General features: G+C 43.7%; 1 long non-coding RNA gene across 1 annotated transcript; it reads left to right on the plus strand.

Moving 5' to 3' along the window:
* The first annotated feature begins 239 nt into the window (after positions 1-239).
* On the plus strand, positions 240-868 carry LOC109265285 (uncharacterized). Its single transcript, XR_002079096.2, has 2 exons — positions 240-450; positions 608-868. It is a non-coding gene; the product is annotated as an uncharacterized LOC109265285 (long non-coding RNA).
* The last annotated feature ends 22,766 nt before the right edge of the window (positions 869-23,634 follow it).

Genomic DNA, 23,634 nt, shown 5'->3' on the forward strand with positions numbered 1-23,634 from the left:
AAGTAGAGGTGTATCTTGGGAGACTTAGCATGTTCTATGTCCAGGGAATCAAGATACAACACCCAGGTGATAGAGCACAAAAACTGGAGACATGCACCCTTCTGCTCATGTGTCATCACTGATGAAATCCTCTTGGAATGTCCAGAATGGAGATTCATTGATGAGGAAATAGATGTATATTTGATGTAATAAACGGTGTGCCAGCTTTCACTATTGTTCAGTTTACCCTTTAACTGCAAACTGGACCAGCCAAGAGCGGTCAGATATTTGAACAGACATGCACCTTGAAAGAGGACCAGGACCGAACGTCAGAAAAATTGGCCCTCCCCGCTAAAGAACAAATGTGATTGAGGATATAGAGAAAATACTTCGGAATAAATATAGTTATGTCCTCAGGGAGATTAAAAAGCCATCTGCTATGAAATGGAACCATAGTTCTGGAACTTAAAAGTAAGATAATTAGACCCCAAATATTTCCATATTCTAATCCTCAGAACCCGTGAGTGTGAACTGTTACGGCAAAAGGGACTTTGCAGATGCGATTAAGTTACAGATCTTGAGATGGGGAAGATAATTCTGGATTATTCAGGTACTGTTGTATTTACAGAGATCCTTATGAGAGAGACACAAGACTGTCAGAGACAAAGGAGAAAATGATGTGTCAACAGAAGCAGAGATTAGAGTAATGTAGCCAGGAGCCACGGAATGCCTGCAGCCTCCAGGACCTGGAAGAGGCAAGGAGCAGATTCCCTGGAAGTCTCCAGAAGGAACCAGCCCCACGGACACCTTGATTCTGGTACTTTAAGAATCACTTTGGACTTCTGACATACAGAACTGTAAAAGAATAAATGTTGTTTCAAGCCACTAAGTTTTGGTAGTTTGTTACAGCAGTAATAAGAGAGTAGTACCTATGGCAAAGAAGAATTAAGGTTACAGATGAAATCAAAGCTGCTCATCAGCTGGCCCTACACATCTGAAAATCATGAAAATAATTCATACATTAACAGATTAAAAATAAAAAATCATATGAGCACCTCAAAAAAAAAAAAGAAAATCATTGCAAAATTCAATATCCATTCCTGAATAAAAAAAAAAAAAAAAAAAAAAAAACCCTGCAAACTAGGAACAAAAAGTAAGTTTCTTAACCTGATAACAAGTATCTATGGAAAATCTACAAGGAACATTTAATAGTGAAAGACTAGGGGCATGTGGGTGGCTCAATCGGTTAAGTGTTCGACTTCAGCTCAGGTCATGATCTCACAGTTCGTGAGTTTGAGCCCCGTATCGGGCTCTCTACTTCAGCACAGAGCCCGCTTCAGATCCTCTGTCTCCCTCTCTCTCTGTCACTTCCCCACTCACACTCTCTCTGTCAAAAATAAATAAATAAACTTTAAAAAAATTGTGAAAGACTAAATGATTTTCCTCTAAAATCAAAAACAAGACAAAGCTGTCCATGCTCAGCACTGCTTAACATTGTACTGAAAATTCTAGCCAGTATAAGGTAAATAAAAGAAATCCCAGTCAGAGAGACAGACATAAAACTCCCTGAACTCACAAATAACATTATCATTTACATTTTTAAAAATCACATGCACTACACAAAACTACCACCACAAATATGTGAATTTAGCAACGTTGCATGATATAACATCAGTACACAAAATCAACTCTATTCCTATATACCAGCAGTGAACAATCAAAAAATAAAATGACAGAAACAATACTATTTTCAAGGGCATCCATCAAAAATATAAAGCACACAGGGATAAAACCAGCAAAGGGTGTTCAAGACAGGCACTTGGAAAATTAAAAAACCTTGCAAAAAGAGTATGAAGAGGACCTAAATAAATGAAGAGATGTGTCATAAATTGAAAAACCTATTAAGTTAAAATGATGTTTTTCTCCAAATTGATCTATAAATGCAACACAATACCAATAAAAAAAAAACCCTCCCAATTATTTTGTAGCTGATTCCAACATGCATATAGAAATACAATGAACCAAAAATGGCCAAACCAGTTTGAAAAAGAAATCTGAAGGCTGTACACTATCTGATATCAAGATTTATTATAAGTCTACAGAAATCAAGACAGCGTGGTACTGGTGTAAAGATAGACAAATAGATCAGTGAATCAGTCCAGATTTCCTACAAGTAGATCTACACTCACATCGTCAACTGATTTTCAACAAAAGTGCAAAAACAATTCAGTGGACAAAGTACAGTGTTCTCACCAAATGGTACAAGAACAATTATCTATCAGTATATTTAAGAGCTTCCATTTATACTTTGCACATACACAAAATTAACTCTAAAAGAATGATAGAACTAAATGTAAAATCTAAAAAAATAAACCCAGGATATTTGTTAGAACAATAAAAAGGCAAATGACTGACTGGAAATAAAGATTAGCAAATTACAGGGCACCTGGGTGGCTCAGTCGGTTAAATGTCTGACTTTGGCTCAAGTTATGATCTTGCATTTGTGGGTTTGAGCCCCATGCTGGGCTCTGTGCTGACAGCTCAGAGCCTGGAGCCTTCTTTGGATTCTGATTCTCCCTTGTTCTCTGCCCCTCCCCCACTCACGCTGTCTCTCTCTCTCTCTCTCTCTCTCTCTCTCTCTCTCAAAACCAAATAAACATTAAAAAATTACATATTTAAAAAAGATTAGCAACTTACATATTCAATACCTGGACATTTACCGATATAAATGAAAGTATATGTCCATAGGAAGACTTGTACACTAATGATCATAACAGTGTTACATATAATCATCTCAAACTGAGAACTACCCAAATATCCATCAAGAGGTGAGTGGATAAACAAATTATTTACCTACACAAATGGCTACTACTCAATAATAAGGATTGAGCTATGGATATGTTCAACATTGATGCATTTCAAAATAACAAGGCGGAGTTTTTAAAAAGCCAGACAAAATGGGGTACATACCATCGACTTCATTTATATAAACTGCTAAAGAATGCCAACTAATGTATTGTGACAGAAAGAAGATAGATCTGTGGTTGCCTGGGGGTAAAGAGGTTTGGGAAGGGGGGATTACCAAAGATATTAATAAACTTTTGGAGATGATCTATATGTTCATTTTCTTGATTACCATGATGGTTTCATGGGAATACGCATAAGTCAAACTTATCAAAATGTACACTTCAATTACATTCATTTTATCATATGTCAATTACACTGCATTAAAGATGATTAAATAAAAAATTTTCTAAAAAATGACAGTAATGAATTATAACTTATTGAATAAAATTTTTAATCATTTAGAAAGTCAGTTCTAAAGGGATAGTAAATCCAAATGTGAAAGATAAAAAAAAAATCAATCTAAAAGAAAATATATGAGGTATATTCATGACATTGGGATAGGCAACGTTTTGTTAAAGTAGATACATGTCCATCAATAAATGAATGGATAAAGAAGACATGGTATATATACAATGGAATATTATACACCCATAAAGAAGAACGAAATCTTGCCATTCATGGCAATATGGAGGGACCTAGAAGGTATTATGGTAAGTGAAATAAATCAGAGAAAGACAAATACCATATGATCTCACTTTTATGTGCAATCTAAAGAACAGAACCAATGAATCCACAAGCAAACAAACAAAAAGAGAAACAGACTCATAAACACAGAAAACAAGATGGTGGCTGCCAGAGAAGATGGGAGCAGGGGAATAGGTAAAATAGATGATGGGAATTAAGAGGTACAAACTTCAAGTTATCAAATAAATAAGTGGATGCAAAGCACAACCTAGGGAATATAGTCGATAACATCGTAGTAACTTGGGATGGTGACCAACAGTAACTATACTTAGCATGGCAAGCATTTCATAATGTATATAATTGTCAAATCACTATGTCGTACACCTAAAACTAATAAAATATTATAGGTCATCTATACTTCATTTAAAAGATAAATACATAAAGTAGATACAAAGAAACTAACTGGAAACATCTGGATAATTTAGTTAAGTTAAAATTAAATTTTCTGTTAGTTAAAAGACAATATTAAAAAAAGTAAAAAGGGCACACAGTGAGGACAGATAAATACATGATAGATAGATAGATAGATAGATAGATAGATGATAGATAGATGATAGACCCAAATAAAGAACTTTTATCTATAGCCTTAAAGTAAGTTTAATCACCCAAGTGTGACATCTAAGGCTTTCCTGACCTGGATCCTATCTACCTCTTTGTCCTCACTTCTATTACCCTCTGGTTGGCACATAAAACTCCTCTCCTGAGCAATTTACTATCTTCTCCATATGCTAGGCTACTTCAGTCTCTGCCCCTTCTCATGTGCAGTTCCTTCTGCCTAAAATAGCTTTACTTCCCAGTCTAATTTGTGAGTGTCCTTGCTGACACCTCTTTCAGGAAGCTCTCACTGACCCCAGCACAGAATTAGGCACCCACCCTCAGGTTTCTGACATCACCCTAGGCACTTCCTTTCAGTGCAGCACCACTCTTTATCACAATGGTCTGCTTAATTGCTCAATATACCTTATTAAATTGGGAGTCTGAGTGGCAGAAACTATGTAGCTTATCTTTGCATTCATGGTCCCGGAGATAGTAGTTGCTAAATTAATGTTTATTGAAGGAATGATGGAAAGGAAGAAGAGAAAGGATACATCAGCTCTAATTTTACAAACATAAATCTCAAAACACCTGAAAAAAGCATTCCTGTCCCACAAGATAAAGCAACATCTGGCAGGCATCTGCAGTCCCCCTCTGTTGAGTAGCTTCTGGGAAATCAGAAATGCATGTAATAAAAGGTTTGGGCTTTTTTTTTCTTCCATAGGGTGTTCAGTGAGCCCCATGGAGAGCCAGGGGAGGAGTCAGGACAGCAGCCAAGCAGAACCTGATTATAGATCAGCTGTCAGATTGCAAAAGAAGTCTTTCTCATGCTGGACAGATTGCTTGCTGAGGATCATTAACCATTTAGGACACATGACATTTTTTTCCCCCATTTAAATTGCTTTCCAACCTAGCAGTATGAAAATGAAACCCCATTATGACAATCATCTTTCATTCATTATCAGAATCTCATCCTTCAAATGCGATTAGGGAGAACTTGAGGTCATCTCCCACTTCTTGAGGTCGACCAGGAGGAGTACTGTGGCAATTCTGAGAGGGGTTGAAGGTTTGGCTTAGAAGAGGTGGTCTCTTTCTACTTATATATATCGAGCTCCTACTATGTGCAAGACACTGTACATAATTTCTTCTTAAGATGATGAGATAGTCACTTCATGAGAAAGATGAGTCTCCAAGGGTGTAAGTAAATGCCACAAATTCACAGGCAGTGTCAGAGACAGGATCTGACATTAACTCATTAATGTATTCATCCAGTAAGTATATAATTATTGACTGCCTCATGTAAGTTCTATCCCAGGGATAGAGCGGGGAGGAAAATAGTCACAGGCCACAGGGTCACACAACCTGCAGCCCCCCCCCCAAAAAAAGATAGACTATAAAGCATTAATTACCATAAATTAGGATACCAGGTACTGTACTGTGGCATCATAGAACCAGGGAAGCTAGTCTGTGGCTTGAGGGCTGGCTTCCAGGAAGAAGCGACATTTAAGCCAAGATCTGTAAGTACAAGTCAGGGTTAGACCCACGAGAGTTTGGGAAGGGCTTTTTCTCAGGTGGAAAAAGATTTAGCTAAATGTCCCGGGATTGCGGAAGATCCTGAGTTGCTAGAGTAACTGAAGTTTTCAAAGTGAGCAGGCATCAGGGAAAAAGAGGGTTCTGGGAGAATCCACAACAGTCAGGTAGATCTAGGACCCTCGAAGCCAGTGGGCACAGCTGGACATCATCCTAACCGCAAGAGGGGGCCAGTGAGGACTTGGAATCCAGAGGGCAGCCCAGATGATAACTAGCTAAGGATTGTGCCCTCCTTGCCACTTTTCTAAGCAGCATACAGGCCCTAACACTTTAGTTGCAGTAGCATAAGCCCCAACACTGGCCTTTGGTAATGGCAGAGCCCAGACCTGAGCTTTGATTGGCAAGGTACCCGCTTCAAAGGGGGGGCTACCTTCGCAAACACATTGCCAGTTGCACTGGGTAAGGAGCCGCTCCCCCCCACCTGTCTTCTTTGTTTTAGAGATTTGATTTGATTTGATTTGATAACTGACCATTTGGGCCCCTCGTTTTTTCTCTTCCTGTGCTTCAAATTCCATCCTTATGTTTTAAATTCACCAATAAAGAGAGTCAGCCTGAGAAACTCTAGGCTCCCAAGCTGGACCAAAATGAAAGCAAAACCCCAGGCCCATCTCTCTCTGTCTCTCTCTCTCTCTCTGTGAACTTGCTGTGTGGCCCAAAGTGTACCATATAAGTTCCAGGACTTGTAAGTAATGAACCTAATTTTCTCCCCCTATTTCCCTCACGGTCACTGCAAAGACATCCCGCGGTCAGAAAACCACAGGGCTGGTCCCATCACAGCAGTGGTTATTGATAGGCTGAGACCAGCACAAAACAGTTGCCTTATGATTTATCAGCCAAAGCAGGACAAGTTTGAGAGTGAAAATAGTAATTAATAACTATGCTGGGACACCAGCAAAATTGTTCTAAGCAAATCAGAATGTATGGTCACCCTACATCTAATCCCCAGAACAAGCTCATGAGGTAGGTACTATTATGTCCATTCTGTAGATGAGAAAATGGATAAGCAGGGGAGTTAAGTTACTTAATTAACCAAAGCCATACAAGGCCTGTCTGATAAGTGACATTTCAGATTTGCCTCCTTTGAAAGATTTTTCTTTCTTTTTAAAAATTTTTTTTCATGTTTATTTATTTTTGAGAGCGAAAGAGAAAGAGAGATTGAGACACAGCGAGTGAGTGGGAGAGGGGCAGCAAGAAAGGGAGACAGAATCCAAAGCAGGTTCCAGCCTCTGAGCTGTCGGCACAGAGCCCGACCTGGGGCTCAAACCCATGAACCGTGAGATCATGACCTGACCTGAAGTCGGACACTTAACCGACTGAGCCACCCAGGCGCCCCGAAAGACTTCTTTCATGGGTGCAATCAAAGCTGACTGTTTTTCTATCTTGTGCCAGGCACTTGGTATGCGACAGTGAGCCAGAGGGGCAGTGTCTCCCTCTATGGAGCTTCACTCTAGTGTCATGGAGCTGATGGGATCACAGAACTCCAGGATCCAGAGGATACACCAAGTAAATAAATCTGTGACATAAAGTCAAGCGGTGCTAAGTGCTCAACAGGGGCATGAGACAGGGCAGAGGTTCTCAACCAGGACCGACTCTACTCCTCCTGGAGACATTTGGCAATACCTACAGACATTGTTAGTCGTCACAGCGGAGGGGGGTGGTACCAGCTTCTAGTGAGTAGAGGGCAGGGGTGCTGGGAAACATACTGCAGGCACAGGACAGTCCTCCCCAATAAAGGATTATCTGGTTCCAAACAATCATAGTGTTTGGGCTGAGAAACCCTAACACACACTCCTTCCTCCACAGACAGACACCCACACATAGTCACACCCCCACACCCCCACAGACACACCCACAAACACACCCACAAACGCAAAAACTTCACTGCCACTGCCTACCCTCTTGCCCACCATTTTTTTTTTTTTAACATAAATCCTTCTTCAAAGCTGCAGAATGTGAACTCTCAGTTCGTAAAATCCAGTTTTATTGAAGCCATCCAGATTTGGGCACTGCATAGATGCATGTTATGATTGAATAAACACACTAAGAGTAGATAAAAGCTGCAGTTTGGAAGATTAAATTGGTTTTATTAATTTAACCCATTACAGGTACTCTAAGCAATTTTCCACGCTTCTAATAATTTCATTTAAAAGTTAAAGACTGCAGTTATTATAGGAAATGGGTGTCTAAATGGTAGGGTCTTAGGATTCTCTCAGGTGTTTCGGTTTGAAATTTGGAGTAAAATTTTTTCCCTATAGAAATCCAAGAAGATATCAAGGCATTCTTGTTTATGGGAATAGGGAGCAAAATTATTTTGTTCCTTTCATAGTAAATAACAAGAACAACAATCCAACCTCTTGTAAAAGTGTTCTCAAACCCAATTTCAATGTCAGAGACCTTCCCCCCACAACACTGAGCAATTCTCTGACACCAGCAGGGTGTTAAAGATTTCAACTCAATTCTGACGCTGTCTACCCGGGGACAGCACTAGATCCCACAGGATGAGGGCTCAGTCTCCATCTTAGACGCCAGTCGCAAGCCACCCGCTGGTACCTGTGGTTCTGACCCACTTGCTACAGATCCGGGGTTCCAACCACCTCTTCCTTAATTTGCTAGAGCAGCTCACAGAACTCAGGGAAACACTTACTTACGTTTATTAGTTCATTAAAGGATATGATAAAGGATAGGAGTCAACAGCCAGATGAAGGGATGCATCGGGCGAGGTCTGGGGAAAGGGTGTGGTGCTTCCATGCCCTCTCCAGGGACAACACTGTCCCCTCTCCCCTATGTGTTCACCAACCAGGGAGCTCCAGAACCTAGTCCTTTTGGATTTTTTCTGGACGGTTCCTTGCACAGTCAAGACTGACTCAGTCTCAGGCCTTTGGCTGATGAACCTCCAGCCCCTCTCTTCTCCCCTGAGGTCCAGTGGGTGGGACTGTAAGTTCCAATCCTTCAATCACCTGGTTGGTTCTCCGGGCAGCCACTCCCACCCTCTGCTTACCTAATGGCTTTCCAAATGTTGCCTTAACATAACAAAAGATGCTTTTATGGCCCTTATCACCAGAAATTCCCAGGGTTTTAGGAGTGAGTCAGGAACATTGGACAGAGATCAAATACATATTAGAAAGATACATTAGAAATATATATTTGGTCATTCAGATAGACAAATATATATTTCTGACAAATCACAATGTCGTACAACCTTATTCCCACATCCTGAAAACTGAAGAGACCTCTTCAGAAAGAAAATGTTATACTTTATAGTATAAATATAATTTATTTATAAATTTTGCAACTTTACAATAGCCCAAATAATATGGGAAAAATCATAAAATACTGACAGAATTAAAAACTGAATGGTTATAAGCACTAAAGATAAGCCTGATCCTCCTCCCCCTGTGTTACTGTTAACACCCTCTCCTGAATCACTCCACAGTGTTGTCCTATAGGATTCCCCCCTGCCTGCACCCTTCCCCCTCCATCTATTCCCCACAGATGAGGAATTATGTAAATTTCATACATTGCATAAAACTCACTTAATTGTTGTGCATACTATTTACTTCCAATCTTCTTTGCCAGCTAGAATGTAAGGTCAGATCTTCGTTTTGCTCAATATCTTACAGGTACCTAGTACAGTGCCTGGAGAAAATAGGATTTCAAAACATGACCCATGAATGAATCCCTTTAATTCTTATCCAGGCACATGGTAGCCAGACTTGCTCGCCAATGAGAGCCTTGTGCACATTATGCATCTCTTAATGTGCAATCATACACCCATGCTAAGATACTATTTTGCTTTTGGCCCTCATCTAGGTATGAGCAAAACAAGCAATGAGGCCTGATCTCTATCCCTTGTATACCCCATTCATTTTATACTCCGTCCTAATCGGCTCAGTTTTCCCCAAATATGCAAAATTCTTTCGGACTCCTTTGCCGCTAAGATTTCCTCCGCCCAATGAATAATACTGAATGACAGCAAGCGCTAACACGCATGGAGTGTGCTGTTCTAAAGGCTTTCTATACATTTACTTCTTTAGTCTTTATTACAATACCATGATTTTGGTGCTTTCAGTATCCCTCTGCTTACAATGGAAGAAAACTGAGGCTCAGGAAAGCGATAAATTGCCTAATGACACGTGGCTGGTAAGCAAGGTCTCTCTGACTCAAATACAGGTTTGATTTTAAAATGCCCCTCTTTTAAACCACTCTGAGGTGGGAAACAAAGGCAGAAGGAAATGGCGGATAGAACTAAGTTTCCTTATAGCCTGCAGCCCATTGACAAATACTTGAGGCTGGCAGAGTAAGACTTTTCTCCAGGAACTCCCTACATCTTAATGCTAATACTTTGCTAGAGGGAAAAAACAATATTAGCTTGACAACAGCTAGGCCTCCGGTATCCTGTGAGTCTTCTTTAGCATATGAAAATCTCATTGAAAACTTCCCCTGGACTTTACCTCCCCCAACTCCATAGTATATAACCAGTTTCTCCTCATGGTCCCTGGGCAACTCTTTCTGCCCTTGGGTCCTGTCCCTGTGCTTTAATCACATTTTGCATCAAAGAGGCCTTCAAGAATTCTTCCTTGGCCGTTGGCTCCAGACCCTATGAACCCCACTATCACCCCAAAATCTCATCACACTGTACAACAGAGAAGAGCCCTTTTCTGTTCTTTGTATGCCCCAAATCTTCTTTTGGTCTAAATTAGAAGTCTTGAACTTAAATTCATTCAGGAATCAGGTGGGTAACAAAAATAGTGAAGGTGTTGATTGAAATGAAAGGGAATTGTAGGTCTGTAGTGAATTTGGGACTTCCCCAGTTTTCTTACAAACGCCATATGTGTCCACCAAGCCATGTTTCTGCTGGGTTCAGCCCATAGGTCGAGATTTAGCAACAGTGCTGTGGATGCGTCTCCAAGGTCAGGGTCAGTCACTCCCTCTCGGGCACTCCCATGGCCTTTATGCCACTTAGTACTTCATCTATGACAGTACTGAGCAGGTTGTTAGCACACAATGGATGAGCACAGACACATGCAATATGGTGGTGTCTAAGACAGTGAAACATCCTGTCTTCTGAAGCTTCAATGCGGTAAGAAGAAAGACCCACAATAATGGCACTCAAGTATTACAGCCGCAGTGATAGAAGCCTGCTCAGGAGAAGTAGGGGAACAAAGGAGAGGGTGAAGCCATGGAGAAAACAGGGAACAAGGTCATTCCAGGCAGCATGAACTAAGTCATGAAGGCTTGAACAGCCAGAAATCATCAGAGGAATTTAGGAATATCCATACGGCCAGAACTAAAGACCTACATGTACAGGGGGGAAGGGACAGCAGAACAAGAGGAAGGCAAGAGTTTTCGTCTGGATACAAAGTTTCCACTGTGGGCTAAAGAAGGATTTTAAGATGACAAGTCCCCTGAGCAGGAAGGTTAGGTACAAGATGATTTAAATAGATGGATGAGAGATAACATGTTTTTGTATTCTTTGGAGGGGAAAGAAGGCAATGAAAAACAGATTTTAGAGATGGAAAACATGGAATCTTAAGGGCTTTCTAACTAATTGGGTCTAGATGAATAAGAGGTAGTCTAAGATGATGGCCAGATTCTTGGCTTAGGGGGTAGGTATGTGACAGAGCCACCTGATGCAGAAAGCATGGCTGGAAGGGTAGAATTTGGGGGGAGACATACTAAGTTAAGTAGACTTTTCGTGCTCAAGAAACATCTGCGTGGAAGCTCCCAGTGAGGTTTTAATACATAACGTCTGAAACTCAAAGAACAGCTCTGGGCAGTTGTTGAACCCATGAAGAGTAAACAATTTCAAGTGGATGCAGAGTAAATAGAGCAGAAGAAGCCAGGACAGGCCCCTGGGGGAAACAAGAAGATCTATGAGGCAAGAAGAGAAAGACAAGGCTGCAAAAGCAGCTGAATGAAGAAGGTATGGCCAGAGATCCGAGGAGAATTGTGGCAGAAGGGAACTGAATAAACATCACTGAGGACATCCAAGTATCTGCTGCATTCATCAAGACAGTGCTCAATGGTGGCTCTGCCAGGGCAGTGCTAGTCAACAGATGAGGAGTATCCTGATTGTAGCGATTGGATGGTGATATGTGCAGAAGGAGACACAAGAAAATGTAGACAATTCTTTTGAGAAACATGGCTCTGAAGATGAAAGAGAGAGGACTGGAGGGAAATGAATGGTTGGGGGAAGAGGTTCTCGCCATGGAAAACACTGGAGCGGGTTCTTCATCTCAGAAGAAGCAGTCAAGAGCAAATACAGACAGCAGCATGTGGGCTGAGACGGGAAGGCAGGAGATGCTCTGCACAGGTGGAGAATGTTCACCCGAAGAGGGAGGGCCACTGTGTCTGAGGCTGGGAGAAAGGAGGTGAAAGTGTAGATACAGGCATATTATAGGGTCCCCCCCAGGAAGTGGGGGGGGGTTCCATCTCACACCATCAGTTTTCTCAAAGAAGTGGGAAGGAAGGGCCTCCATTCAGAGCACCTTCTTCACAGTCACATGGTCCACCTTCCTCCGCAGAGCTGCCCTGGGTTTTTGTTTCCATGTGTGCTTGTTCCTCCCTAGGTGGTTGGAGGGCTTCTGTTGCCATAACAACAGGATGCGGCATTTTAGATTAGTTCTTAAAGCATGTGTGTGTGCGTGCGCGTGTGTGGGCGCACGCTTCAGTGTGCATGGGCTACAAAAAATGGACTTGAATGTTCTAGTAACTGTATGCGAATATGTGAATATCTAACAGTACTAGAGTAGGTACTTCTATGACTGCATGTGGATAAGTAAGTTGGCAACATGTAAGTCATTTTTGTGTGCTGGCTTGTGGAGATGGAAGTGAGAAGCAAGTGAGTGTGAATATCTCAAGACATGAGTGTGTTTGAGTGTATTAGCATGATGGTGTATCCACAAGGGCAAGTTTGGTGTCTGGGCATGTGTGTGCATGCGGTATGTAGGTTTGTGTCGGGAAGGTCCTATAGGTACATGAGTCATGAGAGTGTATGAACAGCTGAATAGGTATGTGTCTGTGTGTGTATATCTGTGTGGTGATAAATGTGTGTGAATCTGTGCACATGGGGGTGTGAGAACGTGTGTATGGGTTGGAGTGTGCCTGGTATGTCCCACAGCATCCTAGGTAGCCTTAAAGTCCTTATGCAGACTAGTGAAAAATTTCCGTGCACTCCCTTTCATTCCCCACATAGATTTCAAATTTTATTCTGGCCATCTTTTTCTATGTCAGTGCTCCCTTGGAGCTGGTCTCAGCTTTTACCTGATGTTAGGAGCAATCACATGGGGACTTTGTGGAAACCCTATAGATGTGAAAGTGTACATCAGAGGGTATGTGAGGACTATGGTGTATGTATGTGTTCGAGTCTGCATATAAGCTGTATGTGACAGCCGGCATCCCTTCTTTCCGCAAGAATTTATAGAGTAAGTTCTATGTCAGAACAGGCTTTGTGTCAGATACAGAAAACAATAGTAAGCAGAAAAGCCAGTTCTTGCACTCCTAAAACTTAGGTCCCTGTGAGGTGTGAGAGACAGTAAATTAATAAACTGGTATGTAACATGTAGAAGGTGAGGACTAAGAAGAAAAATAAAGAAGAAACTGATATGGGGAAGCTCTTTTAAATAAGATGGTCCAGGAAGTGCTGCTCCCTGGGGAAGTCACATCGGAGCAGAGGCTGGTTTGGGGTGATGGAACAAACTGTGGGGTGGCTGGGGAAAGTGTTCCTGACAGAGGAAGAGCAGAAGCCCTGAAGAGGAGGGTGAGGAAGCCGGTGTGGCAGGAGCTGGTGATGCAGGGAGAGAGCGGGAGCAGGGGGAGGAGAGAGTGGGAGCAGGGGGAGGAGAGAGTGGGAGCAGGGGGAGGAGAGAGTGGGAGCAGGGGGAGGAGAGAGTGGGAGCAGGGAGAGGAATGAGGAGTGGTTCAGAAGCCAGGTCAGGATTTGGGATCTTACTCCAAGGGTGCTGTGAGGGGAGTGAGGGGAGAGTTTTAGCAGAAGACTGTCACGAACCAACAAAAACTGTAAAAGATTGCTCTGCTTGCGGATGGACTTTAGACTCTAAGGAAGCAAGATTGGAAGCAGGGGCACTGATCAGGAGGGGCTACAACCAAAGTCCAGAGGCAGTGGAGACTGAGAAGCCATCAGATCACGGGCACATTCAGTAGATCAGACAGGACTTGTCAGTGCACTGCAACTGAGAAGAAGAAGGGAGTCAGTGGATCTCCCAGGCTTGTGGCTTAAGCGACAGGAATGGGGCAGGTACCATTTACAAGAATGGGGAGGAATACAGAAAATGTAGGATTAGGTATGGAATCATGACTATGTTGTTGGAAGTGCAAAGTCTGAGATGTCCCCTGGATTTCTGAGTTGAGAGGTCAGGTAAGCATTGCAGACAGGAGTCAGCAGTTTGAGAAAGGGCTCTGAGAAGGAATGAGAAATCTGAGAATCACCAGCCCAGAGGTGATATTTAAAGCTTTGAGATAGAGTGAAACCACGTGGAGAGCAACTTGGACTGAGGGTTGCGGAGGAGGAGAGGCCCCAACACTTAGAGTTCAGGAAGTGAGGAAAGATCCCACAAAGGCAACTGGTAAGGTGCCTCTGGGAAGGTAGCAGGAAACCCATTTGGTTCCCCAGTCCTAAGACCCAAGAAAGGATATTTCAATGAGTCAGTCACTCCCTGTGTCAAATTCTGCTGATAAACAATTAAGATGAAGACCCAGCATTGGCCACCAGATTTGGTGATGTGGCAGTTGTTAGTGACTTTGATCTGAAGAACTTCCATGCAGGGGCGGGGCCAACAGCAGGTGTAAGGACATGGAATGCTGGGTAGTGGGCTTTGGAACAAACTCATCCCAAACTGTTAGGGCAATAGCCCTGAGGCCACAAGATGGGAAATCTTTCAGCCACTTGCAAAATGCATCTATCACGAGGCCCATTGTTTTTGAACAGGAAGCCAAAGTCCTTAACATGACATAAAAAGGTACTGCATGATTTGACCTCAGTCCACCTCTGGGGTCTCATTTTTCTACTTGCTTGTTGCCCCCTCTTCCCCCAAATGGTAACTCTCCCAGGAGCAGAAAAAGAGACTGCATTTTCTCTTCCCGTTCAGTCCATTAACCGCATCTCGCTTCTTCCTCAATACCTTGCTCTGTAGATGCTGCATAAATGATTGAATTTTAAACTACATGATATGGACCAGAAGAAGGGGGAGCCCAGGGTTGCCCTTCATGCCGGGGAGCCTGACTCCTTCTCACTGGAACCCGAGAGCCCTGCAGGGCATTCGGAGTTTGAATCTGGCTTCTAGACCCCAGCATGCTTTGATTTACTGATGTTCATTTCTGTTCCCTGGCTTCTCAGAGCTGTCCCCTCTCTCCTCCCTCACTCCCTTGTGGCCTCAATCAGGGGCATGAAACCCCAGCAGGAACAGTGGATGAGCACCTGTTCTGGTCAGGCTGCTCCCTGGCTGGAATCCTTGAGTAGTGGTGACCCATCTAGGACCACACAGTCAAGGGAAACACCCTGGGAAGCCAGAAGAACAGGCCAAGTCCGTTTGGTGGGGGCTGCCCCTTACCTACCATATCCTCTGGCAACTGACCCTTTGGAAACTGACTTTGAAGAAAGTAAACCCTTTCTTCCCTCCAGCTCTCTGTAATGTCAAGGGAGGGTGACCTCCATCCATTATTAAACTTCTGCTTAGGTAGGGGTGCCTGGGTGGCCCAGTCGGTTAAGCCTCTGATTCTTCATCCTGGCTCAAGTCATGATCTCATGGTTTGTGAGATGGGAGCCCCGTGTGGTGCTCTGTGCAGACAGCATGGAACCTGCTTGGGATTCTCTCTCTCTCTCCCTCTCTAAAGTTAAAGGCTGAAATAAACCTTTAGACTTCTACTTACTTACTTACTTTATTTATTTATTTTGAGAGAGAGAGAGAGAGAGAGAGAGCAGGGGAGGGGCAGAGAAAGAGGGAGAGAGAGAGAGAGAAGAATCCCAAGCAAGCTGTTGGCTGTGCTGTCAGCCTAGAGCCCGATGAGGGGCTCAGTCTCATGAACCATGAGATCACGACTGGAGCTGAGATCAAGAGTCAGACACTTAACTGACTGATCTCCTAGGCGCCCCAAACTTCTTCATAGTTTTAAATTTCAAAAAGGTCATACGTGAAATCACTGCTATTTACACATATGTGCTTTGGGGAGAGCACCTTACATTTCCTGTGGCTCAGCTTCTTCATCTGTAAAATGGGGACAAACATAGTATCTTCCTCATAGTGAAGGATAAATGGGTCAAAAGGTGTAAAGTGCTTAGGAAAGTGCCCATAATAAATGCCATTAGCACTATAATTATTATCATTCTGTGCAGGGATAGGTTTAAGTTCAGATGGCTTCTCCATAAGCCTATTGGACAAATTCCTTGAATACCAGGTTGCCCTTCCAGATTTGCAAGGGGGTTATAGGTCTCTGCCAAACATCAGGATGTAGGTGTGGCTGCATAACAAAGACCCAAAATAAGGGTAGCTTGAGCAAGATGGAGGCATATTCTTTCTCATGGAACAAGTTGGGGCTGGAATCACTTCTCCACAAAGCCAGCAGGAAGCCAGGCTTCTTCTCTCTTGCTACTCTGGTTTCCCTGAGGTGTAGCCCATGACTATGTGGCCCAAGGTGATCACCACCCTCCCCCTTTCAACCAGGAAGCAGGGGGAAAGAGGAAGACAAAACCATGAACTTGTCATTATCAACACTGCTTGCCCTCCATTGGCCAGGACATGGTTCCCAGACCCCATCTGGGGTACTAATTCTCTGTGGCCATGTGTCTGGCCTCAAATTCTGTTATTCTGGAAGAAGTGTAGAATGAATGTTGGAGGACAAAGTCCCTACCATACTCTTGGTGTTCATGAATGGCTATTTCCAAGTTTCAGAGATCAGGGCATAACCTGCGGCTAAGGCAGCGGTTAATAGCACTAACTCTGGAGCCAGACCATCTCAGTGTGAATCTGCTCACTAGCTGGGTGATCTTGGGCAAATTACTGGAGGTCTCTGTGCCTCAGTTTACTCATTTGTAAAATGCAAAAAAAAAAAAAAAAAAGCCAACTCATAAGAATTAATTATATGCACAAATCTCTAGCTTAGACTGTGGTCACTTTATATTAACCAGGAAAGTGTTTGCTATTATTGTATTGGTGAACGCTGTATTATTATAAACTCACTATTTTTTTTCTTAAATAAAACATGTATCTAACCTCTTCTAAGGTAATAGTATATATGTGCTGATAGTATATAAGCTTTAGCATACCAGTTATATGTAAGCTTTCCTTTAATATATTCTACTTTATAATAAAATAAACATGTAAGTCCTAAAATACTATTTTAGAAATTTACACACGCGACACCTGCAATCATCTTTACATCACCAGTGCACGTGCTTCCCACTTCAGGAAAGAACACCTGACCGAGAACCAGAACACTCAGATTCCAGTTACTGCCTATTTGACCCTGGGCTATTTCTTCTGACACTCAGTTTCCTCCTCTATTAAACAAGGAAGGAGTCAAATCCATCCCAGGGTATGGCAGGGAAGAACGGATAAGGAGGACTTGGGACAGCATGGAGACTTTGCACCTGGTGCGGGACAGGTATGCAGCCGAGTGCAGCCGAGTCTGAACCTACCAAAGACAGATTATGTCTTCATTACCTTGTGAGAGGGGTCGACTGTGGGCAGCTTCTTCATCTGAGGGCTTTTGGAGAAGAAGTAGCAATTTGAGAAACCAATGGCCCATGACTGTCTTCCTTGCTGGATCCAGAAGTATTTTCCTTGAAGAGTGAAGTCATGAATCTGCCACATAATTGTCTACTTCTTAAAGCTCCTGTGAAAAGGAGGGCAAACCGAGGTCAGGAGCCAGGCAGTCTCCAAAATGGAGGAGAATGCCCTTGAGACAGCAGCTCCCTTCTGCCCACCTCCCCCACCTCCATTTCCTTTTTCCTTCCCTCTGAGGTGGATTACATCTCCCCTGACAGGCTCTGGAGATGGGATTTTCTGAGAACTGGGGCAGAATCTCTAATAGAGAGATGCAGCTGCTTATCTGAGCCCTGTCACAGCTGCCTCCGTCTCTCCTCTCCCTTCTTATCTCTCCCGGCCCCTCTAGGTCTCCAACTCAACTGTTTCTCCTAGTTTCTTTCTTCTCTTTTCCCTCCCCCCTCCATACCTCTTGGGTTTGCTTTGCAAGCTTCACAAGAAGTGAATTTCCTGTCTTGAGACCTAATGTGGCCTCTGTGTGTCTTCTTTCTTTTCAGGGAAGCGTGCAACTTTCCTTCTATCTTCCATCCTGATGGCAACTGTGGATGCCAGGCATGGAAAGTTCTGGAATCTAACCACTGCACTAGTTGTGTGTCTTTAGTCAAGTCAAGTTACCATACCTCCCAGAGGCCCGGTTTCCTTCTGTGGAAAGGACAGATGTCCTTTCCATGTGGGGACCATGTCCTGGCCAACGGAGGGCAGGCAGTGTTGATAATGACAAGTTCCTGGTTTTGTCTTCCTCTTTCCCACTGCTTCTTCTTCTGCAGGGGAAGTCAAACCGGGAGGTACACTTGGGGGTCCTAGCACAATTCCTGAATGGGGACAGCCATTCAGTGGATATTTTTCTCTTCTTTGCCTTCTTTGATTTTCCTCATGGCACTCTGACCGTTTCATTCCTACAAAGGTTGTAGTGTTTACTCACAAATGGCTAAAGTCCCAAAGCCCACAACTGGGACCAGGAAAAGAGGTGAGTCTGTTTCTTGTTGATATTGAAGAATATGACTCTAGGTTACTGAGTATGGACCATGTGCCAGGTTATTTTCATACCATTTTCATCTAAATGTGAATGTGAATTCACTGAAAATCTTCCCAAGGAGTCTAGGAAAATAGCCAACTGGCTTTGGCTAGAGGCTGCGGACCTTGTCTGAAGTGCCTGGAGTCAAAAAAGCAGACCTGGAATCTGATCCCGGGTATCTTTTGTGATGAAGATGAAAACACCTTCCCCAATCTCACGCTGCCTTCTCCACGTGGGGGTGAGATGATGCATCTGGGCCGGTGAGGAGCACGAAAATTATCTTAACTATTTAAAGCAGAGGAAATTTAACACACGGGATCAGTTACACAGATGATGAAGGAACTGACAGACCATACAGGGTTCCAGCAGTAAGAAGCTGCTGCCTAAATCTTAGGACTTTAGGGTCATGGGGAAATGACGGTGCTACCAGAGTCCGGGCATGAAGACCCTCCAGGAGATTTGTTGTAGTGGGAACCGCAGTGGGAACTGCCCTCCAGGAGCTGGATCCCAGAAGAGATGGTGCTAAAGTGGGAGATGTTTCCAGAAGCCCAGCTTCTCTCCTGTCCAGTCTTCTGCCAAGGCCTCCCACCGGCTGAAACCACTTGAAAGCCAAAGAGCAAAAGATCCTGGGGAGTGTAGTTCCTTGCAGTGATGAGTACAGCAGGAGATGACCTTGGAATAGACTTGGACTTGTGGGAACAAACAGGAAAGAGGTCTGCTAAAATAGCAGTGATGAGGTGCACCTGGGTGGCTCAGTCGGTTAAGCTTCCAACTTTGGCTAAGGTCGTGATCACATGGTTCATGAGTTCGATCCCTGCATTGGGCTCTGTGCTGTCAGTGTGGAGCCTGCTTTGGACCTTCTCTCTCTCTCTCTCTCTCTCTCTCTCTCTCTCTCTCGAAAAGAAATAAACATTAAAAAAATTTAAAAAAATAAAGAAGCAGTGATGAAACAGGAAGAGAACTTAAACAAGGCCCGGTTAACATGTCACAGGTGCACTGAGAGAGGTACGAAGGGAAGTTGTTTGTCAAAGGAAGGAGAGCTCACTTCCATATTAGGTCGTGTTTTCCCAGGGAGATGGAGAGAAAGCACACCTCAGGGGAAGGAAAGAAACAGTCCAAGAGAAGTTTTCCTATGACAGGAAACACCTGTACCTGCAGGAAACTTGGGCACAAGTACTGGAAGAAAGTTTTTTAACGGGCACTGGTGAACCATTGCAGGATTTTGAAGGGAGCGCTGGTCAGCACTGGTCCCAAGGCCATGTTCAGGATGGCAGCTGCCGATGGGGTAGCTTGGAACAGAAAGGGCTTGAGAAGCCTGAAGAAGCCCATCCCTGGCCCCATTACCTCCTGAGGGGAGGGGATGCTGTGGGGGTCTGCCCCCTTCTCCTCTAGGAACTGGATGTCTACAATCAGTAGCTCTCCAGCACAGCCCCTGTGCTTCAAGTCTATCCAGCAGGGGTCAGGCCACAGACAGCAACACCCCAAGGCCACAGAAGCAGTGTGGGTTCTCTGTTAGACAGGACAGGGTGTTTGTCCCCAGCTGGCAGCACAAGAGTTGGAGAGACATCCACCACACCCTCCTGTTGTCTTCGGCTTCCGTTTGTTCCCCCAGATCTGGAATGTGCCCTGCTCTGCAGCAGGGAGACGGTATCCCTGGGTGACCTTCTATGCTGGCTTCTCACTGGACTCAATGGGAGGTGCCAGCTAGAGTCTGAGGGTGCAGGAGAGAGGCATGCAGGCATTTGTTCCTCACTCCCTCTCTGCCAGCCTCAGGTGGCTTTCTCTCCTGAGGTTACAGGACAGTAGCCACCTACTTTTGCCACTCTGGCTGCTTCACCCAAATCTCTGTAAAAATACCCTCATTAAACTTTTTCCAGCAAACCCTCTGAATGTGCCGCTCGTTTTCCTGCCGGGACCACGATGTTGCCAGCATCCTGAGGATACCTGCCAAGTCACAAAATCTCTATCAACAGGGCATCACAGAAAGCCTAGATGTCATCGGCAGCGAGAAGGGCATTGGACATCACTAGGTCTGACTTTTGTCATTTTTCATTTGAGGGAATTGCAGCCCACATCACAGTTAAGCTGTGGCTGGATGAGAAAAGATTCTTATCACAGAGCATTTCCACAACATTACACCCATTTTGTGCCTTAAGTAAGTATAATTTTTTTGTATTCAGTCACCTCTTGAAAAACTAAAAAAATAAAAATGTTTCATCAAAGCAGAACTTCCTTACATAGAGATTCAATAAGCTGCTATTAAGCATAACATGCACTAAAGATAACAGTAATTTACGTTTTGTCATATTGCCCTACTGACGCTGAACTTTGGTGTATTTGCAGAATAAAAAATTCTCTTTCCATATCCCATGTCTGTTGAGTCAACCTTTCTTGGCAGCAAAATTTAAAAGAAGAGCTAGCATTATGAATTGTAACCTTTACTATGAACACAACATGGCAGGGTCTTGATCATACCCTGCACCTGACAGCAATCGGCAGCCCTGGTTCTTGAGGAGGAGTCAAAAGATTTCTCTCCCATCTTCGTCAAAATGAAGATCTCTAACAGTCTGCCCGGTTCCTAACAGCTTCTCAAACCTCCTTCTCACCCCAGGGGTGTGGTTCCCAGTAACTAAGAGTATCTAACAGTCTGCCCGGTTCCTAACAGCTTCTCAAACCTCCTTCTCAACCCAGAGGTGTGGTTCCCAGTAACTAAGAGTATAAGGTGATCCAGTGTCTCTGGCCACAGATGACTGGACCAAGCCTGTGAGCCAAATTCTCTTCTCCGGGGATTTGGACTTAAGAGAGGTAGACTGCAAAAGAGAAGGGCAGAGGGCACAGAGTCACGTGGCCAGAAAACCCCAGAGGTGTGGGTGGCTATTTCCCATCATGTGAACTGGAGAACGGAGAAATCAGACCCACAAAGCCAGAGTGGTAATACAGTCTCTGTTACCAACAGTCCCCACCAAGACTTTACCACCTTGCAGTCCCGGATCATGGTCCGTGTCCTGTATCAGGATACTTTCTGCTTTTAATTTGCGTAAAGCATAAGTAGGTTCCTGCTAGTTAAAAAAACATGCCCTTGCTGTTCACATGTCCTGAAGGAGTTGCAGTCAACTATGAAGACACAGAGCTTCCTCGAGAGACAAACTCACAAGTTCTAGGCTGGAGGCATACCTAGAATCTGTGGGTCGTGGCACCTCTGATGCACTAGGTTTCCTTTGGTGACCTGCTTGGGTTGGCTCAGAAAAATCCCATGTCACCCAGATAAGGGAAGAGTTTCCTTTCAAAATTGTTTACCTTTTACCCTAAGGGTGGAGACCCAGAGAGTTTGGGCGACTACTTATCAAGAGCCTGCTATGTGCCAGGCACTTCCCACGAGCTGCTGATGCAGCTTCAATTCCCAGGAAATTTAGGAGGTAAATATCTTTGCTCTCCCCCACCCCTTGCAGATAAAGAAATCAGTGAAAAAGGTCAAGAAATATGAAGATAAAATAACAAGTGTGTGTTAGAGGCTTAACTTGGAGGCAGAATGCTACACACAGAACGCAAATTCATTCATTTCTCCTGCCTTGAGGAAGTGACTTGATTCTTCCCTCAGTTCCAGCCACAGCCATTTTTCTAGGGCTTTCTGCCAGATGCAGAGTCCTTATACCCAGCTCACCCACCAGTTCTTCAGCTTTACCATGGTAAGAACCTCCTGGAGGGCTTATTAAAACACAGATTATTGGGCTCCACTATCAGGGCACCTGATTCACTAGGTCTTGGGTGGGGACTGAGATGTGCACTTCTAACCAGTTCCCAGATGATACTGACTGATGCTGCTGGTGTGGGGACCACAGTTTAAGAAACTGGTTCGATGCTTTCATTGGACATGTGAAGACCCTAAGGCTCAGAGGTGCAAGCAACTTTCCCAAGGCCATACAGTGAGCAGTGGAGCCTTACAGCTCATACCTGCAGCTCCTTGTTCCATCTTTGATTCCTCTTTACCCTGCTCATGCACCTTTCAAGGTGACCATGAAGGCAATTATAGCAGGTAATTTTTCAGTTCTTCTGAGAAAGAATAATTTAGGATGAAATTTGGAGGTAGAGTAAAAGCCAGAAGCTTGGTTTCCTAAGTCTTGGGACTATGCACCCTGTCTCTGTTCCATGATGTTCTCTTGTAGGGATAAGAGTACTGAGTTAGGTAAGGGACGCTGGTATCTCTGAGGAGTAGGACAAGCTTCCCACTCCCAGCGTCCATGTCCTCATCTAGATTAGGAAGCTCTGCCACTTACTAACCAGGAGCAATTTGGCCAATGTCATTAATCTCTATGACATTCTCCATCTATCTGTGAGTAAAGAGTAATAGTAACTCCCTCATGGAGTCGTAGTGAGCCTAACACGATACTAAACAGAGTATCTAACAGAGGCCTTGCAAGCCAACAGGTCCCCAAGAACTGCTCATCTCCCCTCACTTCTCCTTCAGGAACAGAACAAAAATAGCTCCAAACTGCTATAATAATAATGGATGAGAGTAAGAAGAGAGTGTAAGACCTTCTAGATCATCTAATTCAACCCAAGCATTTTGAAGATGGAGAGATGGAAGCATGAAAGTGCAAGCTGGATGGACAGAGAACTTTCCAAGGATAAGGCTGCACAATCTCCTCTATGTTCTGGTTTTCTTCTTAGAACAGAGTGCATTTACACGTGCAATGGTCCTGCCTGAAAGCTTGAAATTAGATCAAACAAGTCCTAGGTGTTATTAGACAATAAAAGGGGGGGAAAAAACTTGTAAACTGAATAACTGTAGAAAAGAACTTACATTTTTGAGTGTCAAAGCAGTATATTTTAAGTGTCAAGCATTATATTAGACCCTTCACTGGTTTTATCCTAATAACAACCCTGTGGGGGAGGATATTGCTTCTCTGGTTTGCAAATATAGGGGGAAAATGAAGTCCAGGGAGATAGAGTAGCTGGGCCTAAGGGCACAACATATAGCAAGTCTTTTAAAGGACAGAAAGCAAGGTTTGAATTGGGTGTGTCTGGTTCCATAGCTCTTATTCTTGTATGTTTACCATAATCTCTCTCTCACTCTCGGATGATGTATAAAGGCTTTTTACTTGTTATGATGTATAAACACTGTCTTTATGTGTATATACTGATGCC

This window comes from Panthera pardus, unplaced genomic scaffold, assembly GCF_024362965.1.
Source record: "Panthera pardus isolate Hobbes unplaced genomic scaffold, ASM2436296v1 HiC_scaffold_6, whole genome shotgun sequence".
Lineage (NCBI taxonomy): Eukaryota > Metazoa > Chordata > Mammalia > Carnivora > Felidae > Panthera > Panthera pardus.